Consider the following 9,380-nt stretch of genomic DNA (forward strand, 5'->3'; position numbering starts at 1 on the left):
TAAGTTGCTGTATCACACCCACTGGGAACTGAATTGAGGGTCACACAGAAACATGGACCAACAATTCCCCATCAAAGAGAGGGGAAAGTGAAATTGTTAATCCACTGTACCCCCACTTCCCCAACAGAGAGGGGGAGGGGCTTTAGTTAATCCACTGTACCCCCACTTCCCCAATAGAGAGAGGGGGAGGGGCATTAGTTAATCCACTGTGCCCCGACTTCACCAACAAAGAGGGGGAGGGGCATTAGGCAATCCACTGTACCCCCACTTCCTCAACAGAGAGAGGGAGGGGCATTAGTTAATCCACTGTACCCCCACTTCCCCAATAGAGAGAGGGGGAGGGGCATTAGTTAATGCACTTTACCCCCTCTTCCCCAATAGCGAGAGGGGGAGGGGCATTAGTTAATCCACTGTACCCCTACTTCCTCAACAGAGGGAGGGGGAGGGCATTAGTTAATCCACTTTACCCCCACTTCCCCAATAGAGAGAGGGGAGGGGCATTAGTTAATCCACTGTAACCCAATTCCACAGCAAAGAGAGGAAAAGGGGCATTACTTAATGCACTGTACCCCCACTTCCCGGGCAAAGAGAGGGGTAGGGGCATAAGTTAAGACAGTGTACCTCCACTTCCCCAGCAAAGAGAGGGGGAGGGGCATTAGTTAACACACTGTACCTCAATTTCCCCAGCAAAGAGAGGGGAGGGGCATTAGTTAACACGCTGTACCTCACTTCCCCAGCAAAGAGAGGGGGAGGGACATTAGTTAACACACTGTACCCTCACTTCCTCAGCAAAGAGACGGTGGGGCCTGAGTAATCCACTGTGCACCCGCTTCCAACAATGAGTGGAGCAGCATTATTTAATCCACTGTTCCCACACGTCCCCAACAAAGAGAGCAAAGGGGCAATACTAACCCACTTTACCTCCACTATCCCGACCAAAAGAGGAGGAAGGTGATGAGTGAATTCTCTGTATCTCCACCTCCAGCAGGGAGAACCCAAAGGGAATTTGCTGAGCTGACCAGAGAGAGGGAGATTATTAACTCAATATCTTCCCAGTCCCCAAGAAGGGAGTTTGGAAGTAAACGGTCCCCCAGACTAAGAATTCAGTTACTGACATAACAAGATGGCATTTAGCTTACTGGCTGAAGGGTTTAAAAGACCATCATGATCAAGATGTTCTTAAAATATCTATTTATGCAACAGAATTCCTTTAGCGCCCTTGTTCCTCTTATCGGTATGCTGAGACCGATTCCCCATAATCTAAATCCAGACTGGTGATTGAATTCTCCCTGGGTTTTCACTGTTCCCTCCTGAGGCACCTCCTTGTATTTTTGCATTCGGTCACCGGATGTCAGCTTGCAACTCACACAAAACACATTTATGAGCAGAAAGTTCAACATGATCTACATCGGTACCAATAATACCCACAACTGGCAAAGCTACAGGCAGCTGATACAAATACACAGACAGATAAACAGACACAGACACTATACATACATGCACACAGACCCACAAACATACACATGCTCACACGTAGACACAAACACACACATGGACACACACATAGAAACACATGCATAAACATACACCCAGGCACAACGAACCACACATATTTTGACACAAAACACACGCAAACGTGCGCAAAAAATCACAAACATGCACATAAACACAAATAAACACATGTTTATACACACACAGACACACGTGCACATCCACGCATACACACACAAATCCACACACACAAGCGGCTACACAAATGTACACAAACAGACACATACAACCACATGTCCACACAGATACACAAACATATGAAACGAGACAAGCAGACTGACTGAAGAATATGAAACACAAATGTAACCAACAACATATACAATCGCACAATTACACGATGACAGACAACCAGAGACAATAATCCACACTAACACACTTATGGTCACACATGGACACATATTAGCATACCCATACACATTCTAGCACAAACACACATTAGTGCACCTAGAGGCATCAATACACATCAATAGATAGTTATAAACATTCATCAACGCATAAATAGCACTGCTGCCTCACAGCGCCATAAACCCGGGTTCGATTCCATCCTTGGGTGATTGTCTGTGTAGAGTTTCCACGTTCTGCCGTGCCTGTTCCCGTTTCCGCCGCCTGCTCCGGTTTCCTCCCACAGTCCAAAGATGTGCAGGTTAGGTGGATTGGCCAGGCTGTATTACCCCTTAATGCCCACAACGTTAGGTGGGGTTACCAGGTTCTGGGGACAGGGCAGGGGCATGCGTCCAGGCAGAGTGCTCTTTGGGAGGGTCGGTGCAGACCCAATGGGCCGAATAGCCTCATTCGGCACAGTAGGGATTATATGATGATGATTCTATGATGAAATACACGCATCAACAAACACACACACACACAAACGCACTTATCCAGACACAAACATTAAGACCCTGACATGCATGTTGAACGTATAAAGACACATTAACACTTTTATTACTGGGCAGGTAAGTATAAACTCATATTAACACAGACATTAATATATAAACATAGTCTTCAACACACAAACACACACAATAAACACTCATATATACACATTGACAGAAGATAAACAAAGTTCTCATTCAGGCACCGACACACAAATACACAGATCAATACTCATTGACACATGAACACACACAATGGCACTTATAAAGACATCAGGATACACAAAAGAAGACTAAAGTAAAACACAAATTTCGCATCTACACAGACACAAAAGATAAAGAACAAACACAAACGTCAGGCAATGGCGGCATAGTGGTTAGCACTGCTGCTTCACGCCACCATGGACCTAGGGTTGATCCCGCTCCTCGGTCTGTGTCACAGTGGAGTTTCCCCATGACCCGTGAGTCCCACCCCGACAACCCAAAGATGTGCAGGCCAGGTGGATTGGCCACGCTAACTTGCCCCTTAATTGGAAGAAAAAAGTTACAGAGATCGATTTCTGAGTGTCATGAACTCAACTTTAGATATGCAATGACAAATATATTAAAGAATGAATTAGCAGAGGGAGAAAATGAAACGAGAATATTAAAAACAAAACGTGTATTAACAAAAAATCTGATTATATTTATTCGGCTCTATCCTCATAGACACCACAGACCACACCTGGACTGAAGAAAATGAGGATGATAACGGGAACATCTGGACAACCGCTTCCACATTCATCACCCTGTTCGTCCTGAGCATTTCCTACAGCGCTGCAGTCACTCTGGTGAAGGTGAGAAGATTCAATCCACTCACACATCAAACTGACAGAAGTCGTTTAAAAACACTAAATGTTTGATTGATTAAAAACTCTAACATCAATGTCCCAGATCATAAACATCTGTTTCATCATTTTCTCTCTCTTTTACAGATCAAGTGATGGGTTGACGTTCGGACGCTGTAGATTCCCCTCAGCTGTTTATTATGATCTGTGTGTGACAGAAATAAAATATCTCCTCTTGGTGACTCTAACAGTAAAATTCTCTCAGTTTATATTCTGCATCTGTAACTGAGACAATCATGGACAGTATTTCTGCTTTTCAGTTTAAAATGTACGAGATAATTTTGGCTGTATTGTAATTGTAGCTAGTAATTTCTCTCAATGTCATGTCTAAATAAGTAATTTACCTCGTACCTTATTTACAACAGTTACCTTCCCTTTGTGTTGAGCTCCTGTTCTCTCTTGTGTCTGTTACAGTTGTACATACATTTGGCAGCTCAGAGGGCGTGTGTTCTGTTCTCACTGTGACCCTAAATCGTTATGTTCCCTTTTGTAAACATCAAAATAAACTTTTGTGTAATATTTTCTCTGAAATTTTAATAAATATTGAATGAAAAATGAAGACAGTAAGATTAATCTGAACTCCTTTCTCTTAGGTCCATCGGCACCGCCCCACTTCGCCGATTATACAGTTGTCTCCCCTTTCCCAGACAGATATTTCTCACCAGTCCTGTCTGGGATGTGTCCGAACTTAAGGCCCCTCAGTGAAAGAGCCACTGCGCCACCAAGCGGCCCATCCGGGTAAAGCCAACTTCACCTTTGCCGTTTTATGGTAAACTCCAGAGACAGAATGATTTCACAGCTGATGGAAGAAATGTCTCCTCACCTCTGTCCTAAATTTTAACCCCTACCTCTGAGAATATGCCTCTGGTCCCAGACTCTCCCACAAGAGGAAACAAGATGATTGTTCAGGCTGTGTAACTGTTTCAAGCTCTTTCCACAGTCAGTTCACTGGAACACTCTCACTCAGGTGTGTGTGTGTGTCGGGGCGTTTCCAATCACACTGATGTCTGAAATCTCTTCCCACAGTCAGAACAGACAATCACATTGACAGTTTGATATTTAGATGCTAATGAATTGAGTGACTGTCAGATCTTGATGTTATATTTGGTTCGAGTTGCCCAGCTGCCAATCCTCCCGTTCTAATGCCTGAAAAAGAAGTTTACAAAAATGATCACTAGAAGAACAGGGTAGAAATTCACAACAGCTCATTTTAGTTTCTATCAAACCTTCTTTCCTCTCTTGCTTTCCCCAAGCATGTGGTCCAGTCAAAATAAAAGACCAAAATCAGCTAGAAGCCCCAACAAAAGTGTGACTGCCTGTGCGGAGTCTGCCTGTTCCCACCGTGTCTGCGTGGGTTTCCTCCTGGTGCTCCGGTTTCCTCCCACAGTCCAAAGATGTGCAGGTCAGGTGTGGCCATGCTAAATTGCCCTTATGTTAGATGGGGTTGCTAGGTTACAGGGATAGGGTGGAGGTGTGGTCTTAAGTAGGGTGCTCTTTCCAAGAGCCGGTGCAGACACGATGGGCCGAATGGCCTCCTTCTGCACTATAAATTCTATGATGGTATCTCTATGTATTGAACAATCCAGGGAGGTGGGAGAGAGGCAGGGAAATGAGAGCCGGAAGGAAGGCACGAGATGCATTAACGAACATGGTATCTCCAGGAGTCGGGGACGAGGAGAATAAAGATGGGGGCAGCAGGGTAGCATGGTGGTTAGCATAAATGCTTCACAGCTCCAGGGTCCCAGGTTCGATTCCCGGCTGGGTCACTGTCTGTGTGGAGTCTGCACGTCCTCCCCCTGTGTGCGTGGGTTTCCTCCGGGTGTTCCGGTATCCTCCCACAGTCCAAAGATGTGCGGGTTAGGTGGATTGGCCATGCTAAATTGCCCGTAGTGTCCTAATGAAAGTAAGGTTAAGGGGAGTGTTGTTGGGTTACGGGTATAGGGTGGATACGTGGGTTTGAGTAGGGTGATCATGGCTCGGCACAACATTGAGGGCCGAAGGGCCTGTTCTGTGCTGTACTGTTCTATGTTCTATGAAAGACAGGAGCAACGGCAGAAGCGGAGGTGAGCGCAAGACGGCAGCGAGATCCGTCCGGGAGAAGCAAGCGACAACACCAACACCAAACCCATTCGAGTATTGCTCACTGTAATTGTTTCTCCGGCAGCCGAATGTATATTTACCTCCCCAATCTCTCCCCCCTCACCGCCCCCCTCCCCCCCCCCCCCCGCCCGCAAACAGTCGTTTACTTGTGTATTGTAAATTAGTTTGCCAGGTGTACAGAGTTGCTGCTGTTGAGCTGGTGCACAATACCCTACCAGTTATTCTATTTTATTTTTTATTGTATTTTAAAAAATTATTCACTATTTTCTTTTCTTTGGTATGTTGGGTGTGTCCTTCTCTTCTACACATGTGTGTGTATATATATATATATTTATATATGTTTCTTATCCTGTGTACATAACGGTAAATATACTTTGTTCAAAAACCCAATAAAAAACATTTACCAAAAAAAATGTATTGAACAATCAGCGAGTCAGCCTGAAATCTGCCTCACAATGCCCGGGTGATTGACGGCAGCTCCGGACCAATAGGAAGTGGAGGGGCGGTACTGGAGGGCCGAACGGCAGCGGCTGGTCCTCCAACCAATCGGAGTGAATGAGGGGCGGGGCCCGCTGTGTTTGAAGCATGCGCAGTGTGGGTAATGGCGATGTAGAAGGATGTCTTTCAGATCGGAAATCGGTATGAGGCGTTTAACAATACGGAGGGAGCGAGAGATCGCGGGGGTGGGCGGAAACGTTGTTTAAAGCTGTTGCAATCGCAAACCTCTGAAATGTTTACGGGACCCAGTTTGTACGGAGCGGGGCTGCAGCTCCTCATCTTCGGCTCGAGTTAACGGCCGCCATCTTTATTGGATGTGCATCAGGGCGCATGCGCGTTTCTCATCTTTGTCGGGGCAATGTCACAATGAGTGGGAGGAGCTTGTTCCCCATTGTTCAGAATGGAGACAACCTGTCCGTCAAACTGGATTAGTCTTTCAGTCCCAATGTCTTATTGATGATGCAAAGCGGTGGCAGAGATGGAAAGAAAAGGAAGCCAATCCTGCTCTCCAGATTTCGCTGTCTCATTGTCCATCCTGTCCCATGTGTCCAAAGCTCTGTGGCCCTGTTCAGCCACATGAAGACCCAGGGCAGAAACTCACAACCCTACGTCAGCATGACCCTCAAATCAGGGGACTGCTGATGATGAGGGTCAGTGTGCAGCGGGGCCGGGGGGGGGGGCGAGGCGGCATGAGCTGTAATCCTGGACCAGGGAGCAGGAAGAGAGGTCATTGTGAATTTCTATACTGAACTGACTAATTGATTTTGGAAACTCCTTTTATAACGGATTAGTCGGGGAGGATTTACACACAGCAAACTCAAACCAGGAGAAATGATTATCTTTCCTGAATTTTATTTCTGGACTGACAGTGATGCCTTTGTAAACTTCTTTCACAGGGGCTGAGAAAGGGATTCGCAGACAGGAAACTCACAACCAATCCTCACATCAAATTCTGACAGCACTTTTCTGGTGATCAGGACCTGGAGATTATCGACCTTTGTGTGTAAGCATTGAGTTCAAATCATTACCACACTGTGTAAATTTTCTTCCTCATATCTCCCCTGTAGATCTTGCTCACAATCTTAAATCTGTGTCCCATAATCCTTTTACAATCTGCTATTGAACAGCTTTTCTTTATCTTTTGCTGGGTTTGCTGTTGTAATTTCCGGTGCCTGGGTCGCTGCCGGGAGGTCTGTCCGGTTTCATTCCCTTTTCCTGTTTTTGTAGTGGTTGAATGGGCTTGGACCAGTTCATTTAAGATCCAGAAAACAGTTGAAATCTCCTCCAAGAATTAGTTGATGTGTATCCATGTATGGGGGAACAATTCTTTTTACAAATGCCACATTGTCCTAGTTAGGGGCATAGCCATTCACCAGCATCACCAAGGTACCCGCCAACCACCCACTGACCACCATGGTTGAATGGTGGAGTGGACTCGATGGGCCGAATGGCCTTACTTCCACTCCTATGTCTTATGGTCTTATGGTTACACTGCTGCCTCACGGCACTGGGATCCCAGGTTTGGGTCACTGTCTGTGTGGAGTTTGCACATTCTCCCCGTGTTTGCCTTGGTTTTGGCTCCACAACCCAAAGATGTCCAGGGTAGGTGGATTGGCCACGCTAAATTGCCCCTCAATCGGAAAAAATGAGTTGGGCACTCTAAATTCATATTTTAAAAAAACATTAACACTGCAATGAAGTTACTGTGAAAAGCCGCTGGTCGCCACATCCTGGTGCCTGTTTGGGTACACAGAGGGAGAATTCAGAATGTCCAAATGACTTAACAGCATGTCTTTCGTGACTAGTGAGATTAAACCAGAGCACCCGGAGGAAACCCACGTAGACACAGGGAGAACATGCAGACTCCGCACAGACAGTGACCCAAGCCAGGAATCGCACCTGGAATCCTGGAGCTGTGAAGAAACAGTATTACCCACTGTGCTACAGTTACTACCCGTTAAAACATGTTGCTTGGCCAACAGAAAACATTATCAAAGGGCTTGTCCGGGATTTGAACCCGGGGCCTCCCGCAAATTTCGAAACCAAAACACCCGAAGCGAGAATCATACTCCCAGACCAACGAGCCCCTCAATGAAGGCAGTCGCCTCCTCTGGAGTCTCAAAATCAAAGTCTTTGGACTCATCTGCAACTCATAGCTTTGCTGGGTAAACCACCCCGAATGGAACTCCTTTCTTCGATAGAGCAGCCTGAACCTTATTAAATGCCGCTCGCTTCCTCGCCAACTCGGCTCCCACATCTTGGTAAATCCTCACTAGGATAACTGAGTGAATCCCTTCCCACACTTAGAACAGGCGAATGGTCTGTCGCGGGTGTGACGGTGATGATGAATTTCCAACTCACAGGAGATCTGAATCCCTTCCCACAGTCCCCACATTTCCATGGTTACAGCATGCTGCTGGTGTCCTTGTCCCTCTCCAAGTTTGACGATCAGTTGAACTCAAGTGTGTGTGTATCGGGTCTTTTTTCAGTAACGCTGATCTTTTTAAAAAATAAATTTAGAGTATCCATTTTTTTTTCCAATTAAGGAGCAATTTAGCATGTCCAATCCACCTACCCTGCACATCTTTGGGTTGTGGGGCTGAAACCCATGCAAGCACGGGGAGATGTGCAAACTCCACACGGACAGTGACCCGGGGCCGAGATCGAACCTGGGACCTCGGCACCGTGAGGCAGCAGTCCCAGTCACACTGATGTTGAAAATCTTTTCCTACAGACAGAGCAGACAAACATTTCTTCGTCTACATTCACAGGCCAATGATATTCAGGTCCTGATGAATGGAGTGACTCTGTTAAATCATGCTGTGAGGTTTGATTTGAGTTTCCATCTGTAAATCCTCCCCTTGTAATATCCTGTAAGAGGAGTTTATAAAAGTCATTAGGGGCAGGCACAGTGGCTCAGTGGTTAGCCGAGAACCCGGGTTTGATCCCGGCCCTGGGTCTCTGTCCATATGGACTTAGCACATTCTCCCCTTGTCAGCATGGGTTTCAATCCAAAAAGATGTGACGGATAAAATTACCCCTTAATTGGGACAAAATACAATTTTGTACTCTATATTTAATAAAAAAAACAATCGTCAGCACTCAGTCCAGGATAGAAATTCTGAACAGACAATTCTAGTTTCTCTGGAACATTGTTTGCTCTCTTGTTTCCCCCAAAGCTGTAAATCCCCGTCCCACACACTCTCCCTCCTCCCTGGGCTGAAATCCAAACCCATCTCACCATTTCTTTCCTCCACTCCCAGTTTTCTCCCTCCCTCTCCTCTGGGTTCAGTTCTGCAGCTCCTGTCTGCAGACTGACAATAAAACCAATGGGTCTTATTGGGGACTCCAGCGGGTGTTTGTGAATACTCCCTGTCTACCTCCCTGGGTTTCCTTCCTCCCCACAGACCAGGGCCGCGATTCTCTGGTCCGGCGTCAGAGTGCCGGCGCCAAAACAGGAGTACTTTACTCCGGC

The sequence above is a fragment of the Scyliorhinus canicula genome, unplaced genomic scaffold (genome assembly GCF_902713615.1).
Source record: "Scyliorhinus canicula unplaced genomic scaffold, sScyCan1.1, whole genome shotgun sequence".
Lineage (NCBI taxonomy): Eukaryota > Metazoa > Chordata > Chondrichthyes > Carcharhiniformes > Scyliorhinidae > Scyliorhinus > Scyliorhinus canicula.